This window comes from Melanostigma gelatinosum (genome assembly GCF_949748355.1).
Source record: "Melanostigma gelatinosum genome assembly, chromosome: 5".
Taxonomy (NCBI): Eukaryota; Metazoa; Chordata; class Actinopteri; order Perciformes; family Zoarcidae; genus Melanostigma; species Melanostigma gelatinosum.
In genome coordinates this window covers 10748397-10769058 of record NC_136638.1, presented here as the reverse complement: position 1 = coordinate 10769058, position 20662 = coordinate 10748397, and the positions used below count along the sequence as shown (strand labels likewise).

The 20662-nt window shown below is 48.5% G+C and overlaps 1 protein-coding gene across 1 annotated transcript in view; it reads left to right on the top strand.

Annotated features, from left to right (window-relative positions):
• The window catches only part of efnb1 (ephrin-B1), a 56612-nt gene that overhangs the window by 1439 nt on the left and 34511 nt on the right, over positions 1 to 20662 (top strand). The window lies entirely within an intron of this gene.

Here is a 20662-nt window from a genome sequence, read left to right as displayed (position 1 = left end):
GGCGCAGGCTTCGACAATATGCATTAGGCCTCGCTGTAATGTGTTGTTAATTGTTGTAATTTATGGCTGTTACACGCCCCTGTTTATTACCAGATAGAGGGGGCAAAGTCTGCCGGGGCACTTCACTTCGGCTTATCTCGGAGTTCGTGTGAGTCAGTCCATTTCTTCCCGTCAGTTTCTTGTAATTGGTGACATTACCTGAGTGGATGACGCAAGTCGTGGAAAGCTGTCAAGGTGTGGTCCAGTTCACTGGATCCGGGACCTCTCGGGGGGGCGGGGGCTCTGAACATGGGCTCTGAACATGGGCCCTGAACATGGGCTCTGAACATGGGCTCTGAACATGGGCTCTGAACATGGGCTCTGAACATGGGCCCTGAACATGGGCTCTGAACATGGGCTCTGAACATGGGCTCCCACGGCTCCCTGTGAGGGCCACGCTGAGTCCCAGTTCTCCCCAAGTTTGACTTTGAGTTCGTCCCCACAAATCTGTGGGATGAGGTGGTTTTTCACATACCAAGAGTTGAGGAAGTGCTTCGACAGATATTCAAAATGTTCTCTGTTTTCCTTTCTGGCTCGGATCCAGTCTCGGTTTTTGGGTGCACGTTTTCTCAAAAGCGAGCAGCTGAAGCCAGACTCCTAAAGATTAATTGTATTCCCATCAAAACAAGTATAAAAGTGAGCCCAGACGTGCTGATAATAAAATACGCTCTGGTAACAATTATCACCCACTTAGACTCGACTCCCACATTTGCATGGCGTTGGAAAGCATTCATAAGGGGAAAATAAACTAAAAGGGAGAGAGAGAGGAAAACCCCTCTCTCTCTCTCTCTCTTTCTCTTTCTGTGCGGTGCCGAGCCGAGGAGCTGACCTTCATTTGAGCTCACTGCACCGAGGGGATATGGAGAGCAGCTCAACCAGCTTATAACTAGAACTTACTCATTCAAGTGAATCCATGATTCATCCTCCAAATGTCAGGTGCCACAGGAGCTCGTTGTGCAGTCAGTAGGTATGAATATTGCTGCTGGTTCACTGGAGTGTGTGTGTGTGTGTGTGTGTGTGTGTGTGTGTGTGTGTGTGTGTGTGTGTGTGTGTGTGTGTGTGTGTGTGTGTGTGTGTGTGTGTGTGTGTGTGAGTGTGGCCTCGTCCTAATGGTGAGACTACTACGGCCCATCAGCTTTTATTTGAATATATGGCTGCAGAGTGGAACAATGAGCCTTATCAGACACAGATCTGACACACGTGCACTAAAACCAAAAAAAAAAGAAGCCCACACACTCTGTCAGTCATGGGCAGACAAATGGAGAAAAAAGAAAGAGGGGAGACATTTATTGATTGATGATGTCACCTGCTGGGGAATGTCTTAGAAGGTTGCCACGCCGGTTTCGGGACTGGGAAGATCATTTCTCCATGTGTTCCTCCACTCCGCTCCCCACCGCCGCCGCCGCCGGCCCGATATTTCATAAAGTTCACAGTGGAACAATAATGCACTCTGCAAAGTGTTCCTCGCAACCTCATTATCCTGCTGCTCTGCGCTTAGAAAACAAGAGACAATTATCGTGCCGTGTGCAGGCTTTCGCAACAACAAAAGACAAACCGGTTTTTCTCCTGAAATGTATCTGTCAGCAGCGGCGTCTGAGAGGCAATAACAAAAAAAAGAAAGGGGGAATACTTTGTGCCGCAATCAGCATCTGTCTTCACTGTTTGTTGTTTTAAACTCCATCTCTGCCTCCTCCTATATTACTGCGCAGTGATAACACAGAGCGAGAGAGAGAAATGTACAGTACACTATCTGGTGACTTATCTAGATTTACAATGTCTTACTTCCTGTTCTCACTTTGGGGAGCACTGCTGCCTCAGCTAATAAATTAATCTGGCCCTCTGCTTGCACACTGTACCACATGCACACCAAATATAACAATACCAGTGCCTCCCTACAGGCCATGAGTTATGAGACAAAGTGTAGGAAACCAGCAGGCTTGGACCACTACGGTGTGTGTGTGTGTTTTCTTTCTTTATGTGTGTGTGTGTGTGTGTGTGTGCGTGTGTGTGTGTCCCTCAGAGTGTACCTGTTGTTATGGATTTCCATGCGAGGATGCCATCACTCCCACTCCTCCATTATCAATAACCGGGGTTTGCTTAATTGATTTCCTCCCAGCGTGCTTGAACAGGCAACATATATCATGGCCGTCTAGAAAGAAGAGGAAGAAGAAGAAGAAACATCCCGGAGTTTTACGTTTTCTGATGCAGGGTGTATCTGACCTTTTTAAAAAAAATATATTTGATTTGAGGCCGGATGAGTGAAATGGCGAAAGGGCGGCGAGGGCGGTATCCGGGGTGGAGGAGCAGCCGAGCAGAAGGAGGCCGGATGTGTCAACGTCCTCGGCCGGTGAAGAAGCGTCGAACATTTGATCAGAGCAAATCGGATTAGTTCTCATTTAGCTGAGTGGGATTACGCCCGAAAATGTCACTTTGTTATGACCGATCACGTTCCATCGGTATGGCTGAGGCGAGCACCTTATACTACACACACACACACACACACACACACACACAGCATGCTAAGGAATTCTGCAGTGACGCCAATTTAATGATAATCTGACAAGGTTGCTGTGAGTGGTTCCTGCACGTCCTCTAACCCTCCTCAGCTAATATTTAGCTCGTGACCTGTAGCCCCCGCTGCTCAGGAGACAAACAAAAAATGATGGAAGGAGGGCGAACCCCCCCCCCCCCCCCCCAAATAAAAACACACCGGCCCCACGGGTCTGGCCGGGAGTCTGCTGCACTGGTTTTGAACTCCTCGCGTTTCGCCGAGGCATGGAAACAGTTTTGCAGACATTTCTTGGCCCCTGCGTTTGGTTTTGAAGCCCACAAAATACCATAACAGGGTGTGTGTGTGTGTGGGGGGGGGGGGGGGGGGTGCGTTTGTGTTGATGAAAGTCCGCTCAAGCCTCGCTTTGCCGCGGGTCTTTACTTACTCATCTTATTTTGCTGTCCGCTGACCTCAGCTGCCTGGCTCTCCGGTTAACACTCGGCTGGCTTGGTTTATAATGTGTGCGCGTTTTAAAGGTTCGGGGAGTTTGACGATGATTACGTTTGATTTGAACACTGCTGTGATATTTAATAAACAAACAAGTTTATTTAGTCTCTCGAAAGAGAACATTTCTTAAGAGGGAGGGAGGGAGGGGGGGGGATGTTGAAATGATGAGGTGGCAAGTGCAATACCTTTTCAAAGCAGCCGTAATTAGAGTTGGCTGCTGTTCGGAGAATAGGTGCACAGAAGGCCTCATTAAAGTTCAAGTTTTATTTTCACAATTAGCTTTTTCCGTTCAGATAATTGGGGCTACAAAAAGCAACCAAAGTTTTTCCTACGAGGTAATTAGGAGAAAAAACAAACGTCTCCCTTATCTTTTGTTTTTACAACCAGATCCAATCAAAGCAACATTTCTTGTTTTTCTGGGACACGGAGAAACCTCGAACTCCTGCAAAGTGGTGTTCAGAAACGCTTCCCCGAGCCGACCTTTGAATATGTAACCAGCATTTCGGTAGGAGCTTTCTGAACAAACCAAGCCGCAACTGCAAGAACTATAAACTGCGGCAGCCTGTCGAGCGAGACTCTGGCTGAACCTCGGGAACCAGGAACAGGGTTTGCTTCCTTGCAGAGAGTCCGGTGAAGGCGTCGCGGGTCGGAGGCCTGTTTTTGGTTTCTTCCCCCCGCTGCCTGCTGCCCCCCTTTACCCCTAGCGATACACCTTCTCTCTCCCCTGCTTCCCAGAGCCCCCCCCTCCTCTGATCATGTTTCCCTCTGATAAAGATCTCATTACACACAGAGAGGACTCAGAGCCTGAGCCCCACTCGGAGAGAGAGCGAGGGGGGGGGGGCGACCAATAAGAAATACTTCTGGAGAGCAACTGGCCCGCGGTGCTGTGAAGGCACCCTGTGTGTCTCTCGCTCCCGAGGACAGCTGCGTTTGCCTTCACGTGTGTGTGCACTCCTGCGTCGACATGTCTGTTGTTTCAGCGGCGGATTCTTGGTTTGGTTGTAGCGTTGTGAAGAACCTGGGCTCAGCGAAGGGGCTTTAGGTTGTTTCAGGGGGAGAAATACAGTTTGTTTCTTTCCTCATTATAGTTTTTTAGTTTTTTTTTCTTTGCTCCAGATGGACTCACTTTATACTGCCGGTGGTTTTGGCTGCCACATCACTGAAAACTGATCATTGTGCTTTTTGTGCGTTCATTTCTTTATATTAGGATCAGTCGGGTACATGAAAACACGCTTTCCTTCCCCGGATTTGGGAGCATTTGCAACTCATTTTATTTGTTTGTGATTTTAAAAAAAACCCAAAAAACCCCAAAAGATTCCCGTGTGCATGTATGTGATCGCAACTGTTCCTCACGACCCGGAGTTCCAGTTGGTTTTCGTTCGAGACTTCTCATCGGGACTGAGTCACAACCGGGGCAACAGCTGAATGTAATGAGTCAGTTGGCAGAAGATCATTTATATATTTATTTATTCAATTCAATTTATCAGTTTGCTGATCAAAAACCACCAAATTTGATAATCGACCAGGGGCAAAGGCAATATTGAGACAAATATTTTCTTCCTGTATCACAATATTACTACATTGTGATGTATTATAGTTTCTAGAAACTCTCTTGTGAAACTGTTTGTGGCTAAACTAACCAGACAGGAATGTCTGAGTTGTTTTTTTCGGTTTATTCCGGGAATTAAAAACCTGACAGGTGGAGATACTTCATCACGTGGCTAAAACAATCCTGTTGATACAACCAGATGCCACAATAGAAAGAACTCACACGTGTAAAAGGTCTCATGGTGTGTCTCGCCCACACACTCTGACAACTCCCCACATTCTATACTTTTGAATTCATAACTTTTCTTTTTTCCTCCAAGAACTTGTCATGTGCGTTTCCCGTGACTTGTGCAGACGAAATGCTGAATCGGTTAACAATAAGCAACAGACAAATCCATCGATAATGGCAATAATTGTTGGTTGCCGCCATAGAACAGACTATTGTCTGAGATGTGTCTTAATCTTGAGCACCAGAGACTGAAACCCTCACGTGGGTGTGACAGACATTAGGCTTAGGTTGTCTGCTGTGAGTCACAGAAAACGATCACAAACATGTTGAAACTCTGCGCGCTTCTCCACACAATAGTTTTAATTAAATTGCATTAAGAGACGTGGGCCAAAACAAACGCACGTAATTAATATGTGGTCTTTATGTGGTGCGATACTTACACATGCAATTATTCTGCTCATACTACAATTAAAGGACACAGTGTCTGGTATGAAAGAGACAAGTATGAGCTTATGGTGGCGGATGAGTGCTTGAGAGTGCACGTCGGTGTGCCATTGTTCTTTGTCCAGCCACAGAGGAGCATTAAGGAAGCGTTCGAAGCGTGCCAGCGTGCCCCCTGTGAGAGCGCTGAGGGCCGAGCGGTGGACGAGTGTGGAGTGGCTGAACAGTGGCTGCCTCACAGGCAGCATAGCGACCCCGGCTTCATTAGACGGAGGCCTGGCTGGCAGCAACCAGGACGTTCCCATCAGCTCCAGCTCTGCCAAGCGGGAGGCACATGGCGCTGGAAAGGCTTCCCTTAACATTTCCCCTTCTCTGCGTTCTAGGCCGCGTGTTTCGCCTGGATCGAGCGAAAGTGTCGGGATGCGGAGTTACAGGAAGTGTGGGGTAGTTGGGGGAAAAGTCTGCCTTTTGTTTGCCATCGTAGTTCTTTTTGCATAAGAGCAGTTTGAAAAATAAGGGGATTAAACAGGGGGAGGAAAGGAAGCTAATGTAGAGCGTTGAAATGCAGCCCTGGGCTCAACCGCACATCCTTTCAGTCCAGCGTAGAGCTCCCAGATTACTTCCATGTGTCAGTGCGAGAGGGGGGAGGGGGGGGGGGGTAGAGAGGGAGAAGAGAAGAAAGGGTGGACGGGGGAGAGAGAGTGGAGCGACTTGGATCGGTGGAGATCAGCGGCGGTGTGGGACAGTGGAACGGATCTGTGTGACAGCCATCTCTAAAACCATTACCCCTGCGGCTCCGACTCGGGAACTCGTAACCTCCTCCTCTGGACTGACCTCATAGACTTAACTCTTTCTCAGAGAGCTCATCAGACGCCAGGCCCCCCCCCCAAAAAAAAACCCAGCGGGCAGGCAAACCTTAACAGTCAGCTGCACTACGACACGTCATGAGTTGTCACCGGCATACAGGCAGCGAGGGATCTGTGTTACCCCCAGTTTGTGGCCCTCCAAAGACTTCTGTGGGAAGGTTTGAATGTAATGTGCCAGGAAGGGGACGAGGGTTACCCAACAAACAATGTGGTGGGACTGGGAGCGCATGTTTGTTCCAATAAAAAAGGTTATAAAATGATGATGTAATTGTAGACGATGTTTTCTTCATTTCTTAAGTGTTGAAGAACAAAATTCCCCCGCCCAAAACAATTCAACTTTTCAATTCCACTACTGACTCGCTTTACGACTAATTTTACAAGCTTTTTACTGGAGCTTTCAGTCGCTTCTAAAAAATGTGTATTGGACAAAATAGCTTTAGCTCAAGGATCACTTACTGGCTTTGGCCTTTCCTGCAGCTTTCAACTGAATCTAAATTACAAAAAGTACAGAAGACTTTGTGAAAGAAACTCACGGTTAACTTATAGCTTACTAGGACCATTCAACTCATTATTAAGTCACAAATAATCTTCAAAAACTCAAGGTCCACGTACTACCTTTTAGTTCATATTACTTTTCTGGAGCTTTCAACCACATGTACAAAATTACAATAAATATATTTGACAAAAGAAAAATCTTGACTCAAGGTCCACTTACAAGCTTTACTATTAAATGTACTTGCTTCATTTTAAACGTTTGAACCACATCTAAAAATGACAAAAAGTATAGTAAACTAACAGAAAAAACAACCAACCAAATCCTTCCTTTAGATTAATTCAGTAACTTTGAGAGTAATATATATATATATATATATATATATATATATATATATATATATATATATATATATATATATATATATATGTGTAGCAGCTTCTCTTTGGGTCCTCTCATGAAGCACGCTGAGGAAGACCATGACATGCGGTGAACTTTTAGTCAAACCGTTGAAAGTAAATTATGAACTTCTGCATGCCGCAATAAATATTTTGTTCTGTTCCAAAAATAATGTTATGTCACTCAAGATGAATATAATATAATTTAATATAACTTAATATATTATAATATAATTTGTCCTGGGATTGTTGAACCACTAACCCGATTGACTCCTGAAGTGGAACTTTACTTCTGTAACCAGATAATGTCGTACAAGTGGAGACTGGATGAGGCATGACCGTACCCAAGCAGCTCTGAACGTATCATTAATGACCATCATGGAGCGCTTTGTTCACTGTTATGAGTACACTAATGGAGTGACAGTGTAATTGAATGGAGTGGTAGGATAATAGAATGATAAAGTAATGGAATAGTGTGGTAGCGGCCCCCCCATTCCCCAAGGGATGCCCCCCTGTAAGTGTGTCAGTGTGGCAGATGGGCGGTCTCCCCCCCCCCCCCTCCCCCACATTAATTATAAAGCATCATAATCCATCTACGGCATACAGGGGCAGGACATGGAGACTATTAGGGCCAGCATGGAAATGGCACAGTGTATATTCCTCAGGACTTTACCACGATTGGGCTCCCCGGGCAGAAAACTAAAAACACTCATTTCTGCTGTACTCTCGTTTGAGAAGTCCCTTTCTTAAACTACGTGTGTGTCTCTTTAAACGTGTGTCCCACATTTTCAAATGTTGACTGGAACTTTGATTTACCTCCGATTTTTTTCCCCCTACTTTTTGTTTTTTTCCCACCATGCCCACAGGCAAGACGGACAACCCCCAAAAAGCATTGGCGGTTGTGTGCGTGTGTGTGTGTGTGTGTGTGTGTGTGTGTGCGTGCACGCCTCCCGTTAACCCATTCTGCAAAGTCTTGGCTCAGCCTTTTCTAAGCAAACTCCCAGCGTGGTCCCGGTCCCCCTTGTGCTGGTGAGAGGAGCTGGAAGAAAAGGCCTGTGGGACTCCCGCTGCTCCCAGGCCCGGCCCCGGCCCCTCCGCCCACGAAGGGCCGGTCCTGGGATTTGCTGCGCGCCGGGGCTCTGTGTGGCAGCTGTGACTGACGCTTCAATCGCCTCTCCCCGGGACACCCCGGCGCAGCCCTGCATTCCCTTTCACACCTCGGAAACAGAGGGGAAAAAGGCAATTACACACATATTCAGCAACCTCCCTCTCCCGGTCTCTCCACAGTCCTGCGTCTCTGATGCACGCCCATTGACCAGATCTATGAAAAAAAAAAAACATTTCTAAAGTTTGTGTTTTGCAAATGGGCTCTTCCAAACAAACTTGCAAATTAGTTTAGCTGTCTGGACGGCCTGTCTGCAATTTTAGTCTGTATCTAAAGTTGCTCTTGTTTATTTAATAGTTTTTCCGAGTCGTCCTCTCCATAAGTAAACAGCAGAACTCGGCTATTTCCTTTTGCGTTTCCCTTGATATTCAGAAAATGTAAGTAACGGAAAAAGATTTGAGCCTTAAAGTGGAGTTAATGCTATCATGTATGGTTTGTCAGTAAATCGAGTTTGTCTCTGGGCCATTGGAGCAGGGGACTCGTAAGCCAGCGGGATTTAAGTCTCTTAATTGAATTACTTTGATTGCCGACTTGATTGATGGAGTCAGATGTGGAGCGTTTTCCGTGAGTCTTTTTGTCCGACTAATTCCTCGTCCAATAGAGCCAAACCAGACCGATACAATAGGAACTTGCAATCAATCACAACCGAGCGTTGGGTTGGGATGGAAATGTGCCGTCAAGGTCCGAGTTCCACAAGTCACGCAGACGACGTTGAAAAACCCGACAATGACATCAGATAGTGGGGCACTCTCAAGTCTAATCTTCCCATCATGCCACGCTAAACCCCCCGCAGACGCACTGCGGAGAGAGAGGCTCCTCCCATGGCCTCTGGCTCTCTGTGTGTCTGTGTGTGTTTGCATGTGTGTGTCCATGCATGTTGGGAAGAGAAAAAGAATTCAAGAGTGAATGGAGATGTCACTGTCAGACGCTGGCCTCCGCATGAATCCGCTCCAGAATGGCCATATTGGCAGCTTGTGTGTGTGTGTGTGTGTGTGTGTCTGTCGGGGGTCTGCCGTTGCCCCTCCACGCAGAGCGCGGCAGGACACAGGTCTATATTTCATCCCATTCATATGAGGGGAGGCCGTTTCATCTCCCACACATGTTTCCCATCAGATGTGTGTTTATTCTCCCCCGTGATGGGCTCGGCCGTGGAAGCCTCTCATCTCTCCGATATTGGAAGTGGGGGAGCGAAGGTCCCGCTAAAGCAAACACAATATCCCCGAACCTCTCCGCGCTGGCTTTATGAACGATAGAGAGTAAGGCCGAAAAGGCGTTGCGTCGACTCGGTTTAATGAGGAGCCGCGGTAGTTTCTCCTCTTAAGGCTCTGTAATATAATATCTCACACTGTGATTTTAAGTCGCTGATCATAATGTGTGGCGTTCTATTGCTCGGCCGTCTCGTCTTCCGAATTTTTTTCTCCCCCTCCCTTGCGCTGCAAAAACTTTCAGCTACTTTTAGCAACTCCCCTCGTGTGTCTCTCAAGTCCCCCATTGTGAAACATGACAGCCCGAAAAACCTCCGCCACATCACTCCTCCCTTCCCCTTCTCCTGCCTCCGAGATGAAAGCTTCTTCTTCTGCAGAAAAACCTTCTGCGAGTCCTTTTTTTAAAGTTTTTTTTCTTGTTTTGGGCCTGTGCTGCTGCTTTTAGCAGCTCCGTTTGCTGCACTTTCTGATTCATCTATACACTTCTGATTGTTGTGCCTCACGCACGTCGAGGATTTGAAAAGTCGGAGGCCTTGCATGTGCATCACACGGGCCGAGTCAAATTCTTATTTGAAATATACACGAATGCATGAATATATGTATTGCACGAGAAGCCCCTTGTGCGTCGGGAAAGGGGGAGAGTCTCATTTCCTGTCGTGGCCCTGCTCTGGAATGGAGTGGCGTGATACCACATGCGGCCCTGCCGAACACGGAGCCGGCCCCGCTGCACCTCTGGCACAATGGAGTGGCCGAGGGAAGGGGAAGTGATTGGGCTCCCGTTGGAAGGGGCTGCAGCAGTCGCTTCAAAGCGGCGCGTCTGGCTGAGGCTTTAATCGGCCTTCTCTCTGCATTAGATGTGCGTCCCGTGATGAGCCTTTGAAGGGAGCGGGCAGTTCTGGCTGGAAAGGTTTGGGATTGCACTGCATAGGGTGCTTCTTTTTTTCTTTTCCTGCGGGCGCTTGGCTCGTACTCAAACGCGTTGACCCCTAAAGGCGAAATGTGACGATGGAACAGCCGTTGTGTCACGTTTTGGATGTGTACACACACACACACACACATACACGTATACAGTGGCGGCTGGTGGAACATGTTCTAGGTCGGGCCATCCTATCAATTTCAGCAAACATCCCAGTATGATTTAATGCAAACAAATGTAAGTATCAAACACGCATTATTACTTGGCAGTTAAATATTTAACATGTATTCCAACACGAAAACAATCAGTAAATAACACTTCTATAATATAATATAACATATTTATTTATTGAGATGCCCCTATGGACCTTGTTATAGGAGGTAAAGATCAGGAGAAGTAAACATGAAGTGTAATTATGAATACTGATGTTAAATGAAGCTATGATGAGTTTTCACTGTTAATTTAACATCTCTATTACATGTTGATGCCTCCATGACCAAGTTAAGCAGATGAGACTGAGGACAATATGTAGAAGAAAAGATGTTCACTTTGCATAATATGTAGCTTGACAGAGTTCTCATGTGTGTCCTGGTGTTCTCATGTTTCCTTACCTCCTCATCCCTCACTCCCTACCCTGGTGTTCTCATGTTTCCTTACCTCCTCATCCCTCACTCCCTACCCTGGTGTTCTCATGTTTCCTTACCTCCTCATCCCTCACTCCCTACCCTGGTGTTCTCTTGTTTCCTTACCTCCTCATCCCTCACTCCCTACCCTGGTGTTCTCTTGTTTCCTTACCTCCTCATCCCTCACTCCCTACCCTGGTGTTCTCATGTTTCCTTACCTCCTCATCCCTCACTCCCTACCCTGGTGTTCTCATGTTTCCTTACCTCCTCATCCCTCACTCCCTACCCTGGTGTTCTCATGTTTCCTTACCTCCTCATCCCTCACTCCCTACCCTGGTGTTCTCTTGTTTCCTTACCTCCTCATCCCTCACTCCCTACCCTGGTGTTCTCATGTTTCCTTACCTCCTCATCCCTCACTCCCTACCCTGGTGTTCTCATGTTTCCTTACCTCCTCATCCCTCACTCCCTACCCTGGTGTTCTCATGTTTCCTTACCTCCTCATCCCTCACTCCCTACCCTGGTGTTCTCATGTTTCCTTACCTCCTCATCCCTCACTCCCTACCCTGGTGTTCTCATGTTTCCTTACCTCCTCATCCCTCACTCCTACCCTGGTGTTCTCATGTTTCCTTACCTCCTCATCCCTCACTCCCTACCCTGGTGTTCTCATGTTTCCTTACCTCCTCATCCCTCACTCCCTACCCTGGTGTTCTCATGTTTCCTTACCTCCTCATCCCTCACTCCCGTAACTGTCCGTGCTGGATCCGTCCCCGTTGTTTTAAAAAGCTAAATAAATGATTAGCATGACGTCATCCAGCTAGCCAAACCTGTCTGGTGTTCAGCTAGTACAGAAGCTTCGCATGTACTGCTTCCCTTTCCCGCGAGTCTGCTGTCTGATTGTGAGGTCAGGCTGATCTGATATCAGCTCTTTGGCTGCAGAATCTCCGCCAAAGTTCTCCTCTCAAACGGGTCTTGGAGGAGGAGTGCTCTCGCTGGCGCCTGTAGAGACTTCTCCTGACGAGAACGCGCAGCGAGGGGGGCCTGATCGTTCTGGCCCACAGCTGAATCTATTTGAGGGCGCTGATTGGCTACATTGTATGTCACTCATTTATATCTTGAATCAGCAATTGGCTAAACTGCTTCATAGACCCGCCTCTTTTGGGCCAAAACGATCAGGCCCCACCAAGCTGCGCGTTCTCAGACGTGTCTACACACAGGCAGAGAGGACGAGCAGGAAAATCATATATTTTGCGCAGATATCATATTTTACACATATTACTGGGTACATTCCATAGTTCAAAAACACAAATATTGACAATTTGTATAATTTATGATTATTTGTTTTTGTGTGGCTCAAGGTGGGGCCAGTATATGTATATATGTGTGTGTGTGTGTGTGTGTTTGTGTGTGTGTGTGTGTGTATATATATACACACAGTATATCGCAGCGGAAGGTGGTGTGGCTGTATGTGTGTGCAGCTGTGGTTGGCAGGCTAAGGTTTGAGTGTGCCTTACAGATGGCGGTAATAATGATCAGATAGCTCTTGTAATGGAGACGGCCCAGTTTGTAATGGCTTCCTAAAACAACACATGGAGCGCCTTTACGAGGCCACAATCCGCCCGGTTATCACAGAGCGAACTGTGTGAATGAGAATAGCATCCTGTCAAACAAGCTATTTATTAGCTCCCATATCACACACACACACACAATTCATTTTAATACCGAGCGGCTGCGTCTCGCCTGCGCTCTGCTTGTTAAAGACGAGCGTTATCGGAGGAGACACAGACTCCCGCTACACCAGTTACGCCGTCCTCCCCCCTTTTTTCTTTTTTTTTTACATTCACTGTTAATGAGCTTAATGATGTGTGTCTCTGCAATTGCATCAGTCAATATGCTGTTCAATATGGGATTTAGAAACCCACTGACAACTTAAGCATGCCTGCCTGGATAAGATCTCCCATCCAACGGGAGGAAAGAGAGCAACTCATTTGTCTCGGATCGGATGGGACACGTGTTAGCTGTCTTTTGCAATCATGAGCCGAGATTGTAAGCGGAGAATAGACTTGTCAGTCAAATTCTGTGCCGAAGAAGCCGATTTTAAGACTCGGAAGGCAGCTGCGTGTTTCAAAACAGTTACAAAAGCGGCCGACGCCGTCTAACATGGAGATCTATTGTTTGTTTGGGGTCGATATCATTTTCAGCTAATTTTTCGTCTTTCTGTTGCGTTTTCCTTTTTGGTTTATTTTCAGTGAAATCGTTTGACGTTCCAGAAGGTGTTTAGTTGAAGTTTAATTTCGGCTTATGTCAGGAGGGTGTTTGCTATGTTAGAGGCCGGGCACTTTCAGCTTTATGCGTTTAGTGGAGTTTAACAGTCTCTGTGCGGTGATTACAGATGTGCCTTTCTCCTTTTCAACCGCACCTTCTTTTCTTTTTCTCTCTCTCCTCCGCTGCATTCATTTTTTTGTCACATTAGTGCAGCTTTTGAACACATGTACCGCAGATCCTACTGGGGGTAGAAAGAAAAGTGCAGGCAGAGACCCCTGTGACTCGGGAGAAGCCGTTTCTTTTACAAACCACGCGGCATTTGATTGATCTGTCCTGGTCTTGATCCCTGAGCTCGGCTGATTAAACCTATCCATCAGCTCCTCTTATCAGCTCCCTAACAGATCGACTGCAGGACATCGAACTAAAACCCCCGTATTGTTGTTACACAGAAAAAGTCAAAGGCTAAGGACAGGGAGGGAGGGAGGGAGCTTTGCTCTTCTCTTCCAGGCCTTTTGAACAAAGAAGAAAAAATCCCTGCTATGTTGTTCTGAAGAAAGAGAAACAGTTTTTGGAGATAAGTATCTTTCGTGCTGTAGACTACAGCACGTATTGCAATAACCTCTGCAGGAGGTCGACCAGTGGCAGGGCAGATTGTGACAAGAGTGTTTCCCCTCCAGTGGGAAATCAGAAAGTAATGTTTCCTGTCCGGAGTGCCGGCTCCCCACTCGTGATGTGACCCCCCCCCCCCCACCCCGGTCACAGCTCGCACAGCCATCAGCCAGATAATGACATCTCGTTCACTGACAGGCTGTCATTCACTGTGTTTGTGTGTACACACACACACACACACACGTTTGGACGCACGTGCGCGGGCGTGCCCCTCGTGCTCGCACGGCAGCCGTTATGAATCAACCGAGCGATTTGCAAGTCAAACTTCTCCGTTATTTTCTGAAATAGATTTTGTGTTTCTCGTCTTGTTAAAGCAGATGCGTCGAGGCCACTAAAACGTGGATGATTGCGTGTCACTTTGCTCTCATTTATCTGCGAGCATCTATTACCATCATGTTGTCAAGTCAGTGAAACCGGCACAGGAGCAGCCGACAGATGGGCTTTTGATTGTTCACAGATGTATGATTTTGGGACAGTTTGTTGAAGGTAACGCTGAAGACGGATCCTGAACAGTCTTGAATTACACCGATATATGCTTCTTTAACATCCGGGAAACAAACTTGGTTCGTGTAGTGTAACATAAACAGACTCTTTTTTTGGGGGGTGGTGGATAACGATCACCTGCGTGCTGGATGGTGGAAAGTTGCAACTTGCTGCCTTATCAAGAAACGATCATCCCGAAGTTTACACAGTCAGAATTTACTGTTGAAAGAAGATGGTTTATTGAGATCCTGTTGCAGCACGCCCTGCAGAAGCAGGTGTGAACCTGCTGGCTCGCCTTCTTGCCGCTAGTTATTTGGAGAGGGGGGGTGAACACTCCCCGAATGCTGGACGGGGGAAGTTGTGTTCGTGGCACACTCATTAACCTGGCATCCAGCTAATCTCCGAGCTAATTCATTCGGTCCTTTTCGAGCGCTCCTGTGTGTCGCTATCCTCTCCGTGCTGCCGCTCATGGGGGCCCGCGCTCGGAGCGTAGCCATGGCGATGATTGTGTCATTATTTGGCGGGCCGGCGAGTGATGTCCCAGAGGGCCGTAGCTGGGTTGTCCGGGCCTGTCGAGAGGGGCTGATTAGAATTGCAAATGGCCGCCAAGTGTTGTGTTGATTGTGTGTCTCAATATTGGAGACAATCAGGCGAATCAAAGCCCTCAGCTGGAGAGATGGGACCGAGGCACGGTGGGCCTCTCGTGTTGGCACCGTGTCCTCGGTGCTTGCACAGTGCCCCCCCCCCCCCCCCCCCCCCGCCCACACACACACACACACACACACACACACACACACACACACACACACACACACACACACACACACACACTCTTGTGTGGACAAGTACGTGGACACAGCTGGAGGAAAGAGAAAAGTGGGGAGGACAGACAGAGCCACTAAATCCAGTGCACTCGATCATCTGTAGTGTGGCGGTCCTCACGCAGCTGACAAATATGAAACACTCTTTATGATAATGACAGAGCGGCCAACTGACATAAATATCGCAGGCATAAAGTGCTGAAGGATGAAAATGTCCTGTACGTTTGCTCATAACGTAAATTTATCTTTGATTTCATGGCTTCCTGAATCGCTGGAGACAGAATTAGCAGCTTTTCATGAGCGGAATTTCTTCTCCCCCCCCACACACCTGTCCGCAATGAGGTATATGGAGTCAAATGTCGAGGGTTTAGGAATCTTCAGATATCTGCATGCGGAGAAGCTGTCACGCCCCTGTGCGAATGGAGCCCGCTGGCAGCGCGCCCTTGTTATGGCTGGGTGACAGATTGCGGCGCAAAGTGCCCTAAACACACACACACACACACACTTTCGCCGCAAATCACCCGCGAATTGTTGTCCCCCAACGATTGGCCATTACCCCATTATTGACTCACTGTTTGTACAGGATTCGGCCAAATCCATCTGAAAGCCATCCAGCGCTGTTGTGTGAGACAGGAAGCTAGTGTTTTATCTCACCGTGTAATTCACTCTGTCAGTCGCACACAGAGAGGCCTATCTTCTCTCGTTTCGCTCCTGTTGGCTTTTAAAGTGTGTGTGTGTGTGCTCATGCATGCATACGTCCCTGTCGGAACAGGATAATTCCTCGGGTCATACGCGCTCCCCTTATAGCACCGCATGACCAGTCACAACAGGCATGTGTGAGGCCCAGGTACAGACATGCACGAGGGAACAGGTATCGCCACAGGGAGACGACTGTGGACGTTTTACTGCGCCACACACGTTCTATTTCTCAAGCGGTCGTCGCTGTGGGCTCAATGAAGAAGAGAGGAAAAAAAAGTAAAAAAGGAATGTGTTCGCGCTCGACAGAAGTCCCTGTGATTTACTGTGAGTTTTTTTAACCGCCACGTGCGAACGGAGGGAAGGCCAGGAGCCTTGTGTGTGTGTGTGTGTGTGTGTGTGTGTAAAGGAGAAAAAGTGTGTGTCGGATCGCCGACGTGGCTGTTTGTGAGCGTGTGTGAAACTGAGGAGAGAGTTCATGAGGTGACATCTCTTCAGCTGTTTGACTTTCCCAGTTTCCCAGGGAAGAAGTATTCAAGAACAATGCCGAAGAAAAACCACCAACCGCTGACTATTGAAATGCCACGAAAACCCCCCCCCCAAAAAAAACCCCGGTGCTGTTTGTTGGTGCCTGAATTATTGCCGTCGCTTGAGATTGGAGACGAGGGGGGGGGGGGGGGGGGGGGTGAGTGACTGTGCTTGTAGCAGACACGTATCACCTACCGGACTCCTCTACCCATCCATCTCCCGGCACCGCTCACAATGGCAGGAATACATTCAAAAAAACGAGTCAGGAGGGAAGGGGACGCAAGATAAATATTGTGTTAATATTTTACCCTCCCTCCCGCCGCTGCGATTGTCTCCCCCGCTGACAGATGAACAATGAAAGTATTGAACTTTGCTGCGTGCTATCTTTTCACTTCTGGCTTCAGAACCGCGCTGTCAAAGCCAGACGCGTTCTGGCAGAGAATGATTGATTGATTTGCTTTCTGTGCTTTTTGTTCTCGCAGGAAGGCTTTGCTTTCCCTCCAGCATCCCAGACTCTCTGTAGCTGTCACATTAACACCTGTTACCAACGTGCAGACTCCCGCGATATTGATTCAGCACCCGCTTTGATCAGAAAGTGTTGCTATGTTTAACACTGGAAGCTGTTTATTCTCTATTCTGAGAGGGACCAACCCTAGATATCTTTCTCTGGGCAAGAAGATAGGCTCAGCATCGTGTTATTTCTATTAAGAAATCGGAAAATACACCTGTTTGCTTTCTTTCTGGCAGTTAGAGATAGCATTTTCATGTCTGCGCTGAATTTGAAGCTACATCCAGCCGTCAGTTAGCTTAGCTTAGCGGGAGAAAATGCAGGAAGGGGAAAGGCAGCCTGGCTCTCTCCAAAAGTAACAACTTCTGCCTCCCAGCACCTCCAATGTTATATCCCGTTTATTTAATCTGTAAACAAAGCGGTGTAACTGGGTGGTGCTGGTCCGATTTATTTGCCTTCCTGCAGAGCCAGGTGAGTCGTTTCCCCTTGTGTTTGTCTAGAAGCTAAGCTAACCGGCTGCTGGCTATCAATCTTCTCATCGAACTCGCGGCAAGAAAGCGAATAAGTGCGTTTCACAGAATGTCAAATAGGCGAAAACCTCATTAGCAATGGATGTCGGGTCTGTTTGGGAGACGACTCGTGGCCGATCACCCGCTGATTCGATTCCCAGACGCGCCGGGTGCCAAAAATACTGCCGAGCTGAGCGACTTGGCCGAGTTGGGGAAAAAAATTAGCTAGGTTTAGCTGCAAACCGTAGCCTCTCATCCTCAATGAGCTTTTCACTTTGCTTTATTATGCAGTTTAAAAACTGTGATCCCTCGAGTCATTTTTATCCGCGCCGTGAGGCCAATTGTTGACAATTGAATTTAACCATGACTGGCTCTATCTAAGCCACGCAGAATTAAAGAGGACGTTGAGCTGTGTGTGCGTGTTTGTGTGTGTTGAATAGCACATGTGACGTGCTGATTGAGTCGCAGCATTAAAGAGCTGTTTTTTAAAATTATTTTTCTGAGAAATGCTTGTTGAGGGCCTTTTTTATAATCGATGGGAAAATGGCTGCTGGGTAACGAACCGGGGAAAGCTGCTCGGGTTCGATAGCGGCCGTGATTCCTCTCCTCTCTCTCTCGTTTTTCTCCTCCGCTTCCCCCCCCTAAGCGGGAGTGAAGCACAATCGGGCGAGTGTGAGAGATGCTATTGTTCGTCTGGGAGGTTCTCCTGCTCTCTCCCCTCCTGCTCTGCTCGCCGCTGATTACAGCCTCGCATCCCGGTCCAGCTCTCGACTCTCTGCTCTGCAGCTCTTGGTCCTGGGGGACTCCTCGCTCTCTCGCTCTCGCTCTCTCTCTCTACGACTGTCCAGCCCCCCATCACCATCACCACCACCACCACACAGACACACCCACTCAAGCATGTGTACACACACGTATATATATCTGCACACTCGGCCACACAAACATGCTCACGCATGCAGTGGACTCGGGCCAGCCGGGTTTTGGCAGCGGCCAGTCGACTGGGCCTGTGGAGAGATCTTTACGGAGCATGCAGAGCCCATCTGTGGCGGCTCCTCAGCGATTGGAGGCAGCTGGCTGTGTGTGTGTTGTGTGTGCGCATGTGTGTTGTGTCGAGGCCAGGAAAGGAACCAGGGAAAGAGGTGTGTGTGTGTGTTTGGGTCACAGAGCACCCCCAGAATGAGAGCTAAACTCCGGCTGAAACTGACCCAGCGCTCTCGTCTAGCCGAGCCAAATCTTCCCTCCTCTCCTCCTCACGCCCCCCCCCTCCCCCCACCACCACCACCACCACCCAAGCCCTCCAGCTGGAAGAGCTCAGTCCCTGGGATCCGGGATGAATAAGTGGCGAGGCAGAGAGCAACAGCCTGGGCCTTCTCTCGCTGTCAGCGATACCGTGGATGACGTTCAATCACGACCGCATACACCCGCGCTCGCTGAACTCCCCTGCTCTTAGAGAGGGATGGGCTCGGCGTCGACGGAAACCACAGAGGCCATAAGAAGAAACAGATTATGCTCTCTCTCTCTCCTCCCTAATGACTTCTGACACTCCTCTGGCTCGCTCAGTCAGTCCTCTGCAGCCAGTTCGTCTCTCGTCAACATCCACTTCTGCCCCCCCCACCACCTCGTGGCAAGGGCCATCTGGGCGCCATCTTGGTAGCTCATCGCGTCCCGCCGATGGTGTGATGCTAGCCGCTCACGTGCCGGTGATGGAGGGCGAGCGCACTGAGTTTGTTCGGTGAACATGAGCGGTGTGTCTTATCCCCGTGTGTGTGTGTGTGTGTGTGTGTGTGTGTATGTTTGTGTTGTGTAGCTCGCCAGTGTGCAACTGTTATGAGTCACGCTGAGTCAGATTTGCTCTGCATGCCAGCCTGTTGACTGAGCTAACCAACGCTAGTGCGTGTGTGTGTGTGTGTGTGTGTGAGAGTGTGTGTGTGTGTGTGAGAGTGTGTGTGTGTTTGTGTGTGTGTGTGTGAGAGTGTCTGTGTTCACACGTACAAAGCAGCTCTGCAGGGTGGAATTCAGGATATTCTGTCTCTCTCTTTTGCCTCTGACATCTTCATTTATGTCCCTCTAATGGGGACGGCACCGAGGGGGAAAAATACTCAGCTTTTCTGCTATTCCGCAAGTCACAGTTGCCAAGTCTGGTCCTCTGGAGTGTAAATGCAACTTGGACCGAGTTTATAGTTTATCCAATACCACTACCCGTTGGGCGAAGTTTGTCCTGCTTCTCTCTAATAAGGGTCAAATCCTTCCTGCTTTGCTAAACAATTCTGGAGCCAGATGGGCCTTGTTTTCCTTAATTTCAGGATCCTTGTGTTTGTTCGTGTGTCTTTGCTCCGTGTGTGTGTGTGTGTGTGTGTGTGTGGCCTGCACCGGCATTGGGGCGACTTGTTTACCGTGTTTGACATGTGAGGAAATCGGTGTGTGTACACTGCGGGGCGTGTGTTTATGTGCGTGTGTTTATAGACGGGCCTCCTTAAGAACATCTGCCCCCGCGACGGCCTGACAGAAGCCAGCTATGTATACAAGCGTCGAGCCGCCGGCTACGGCCGCGGACCCATGACCAGCTCACCTCTTCCCGTGGCGTCGACAGCCAGCAGGGAGGCGCTTCACAAAAACCGGCTCCAGATTCCGTTTTGTCACACGGCCGGCAGCTCGTGCGACTTCGACGGATGTGGCGAAATCCTCTGGAGCTCGTTTCATTTGCACACACGCATACTGACAGTTTGGCGGTTCTGTGCCTTCCTCTGCCGAGTATGAAGTGATCACACTGAGTCAACAGCGCTCAGTGGATCTTAACCACACATCGAGGAGCGAAGCCCATTCCAGAAGCTGCCACGCGAATGTTTCCATTGTGAGGCCGAGCCAACGCTCTATCTTGATGGATCTGAAAGCGGTTTAGAAGCGGTCCCCGCTAGCAGACAGTCATTTGACATTGATTGACTTGAACGAGAACGGGATGGATCTGCGCCCTGTGATTACACAAAACGTAGACCGCCATGGGCAAGTGAATCCGCCACGTCGCTGCACAAGAGCTCTTTGCATAACGCCGCTTTGTGTTCTTTGCGGTCGTAAACCTGTCATGCGGGTGAATTACGGCGATGTTTCACGAGAAGCCAGAGAATCGAGCCTATACGGGATATTGATTGAATCGGCCGTAAATATGGCGCCTGGGTGGAAAGTGTCATCTGTCATCATGGTGGGGAAGCAGCCACGCTGATTCTGTGGATAATGTAAGAGAGAGAGACGATAATTGGTGAGGGAACAC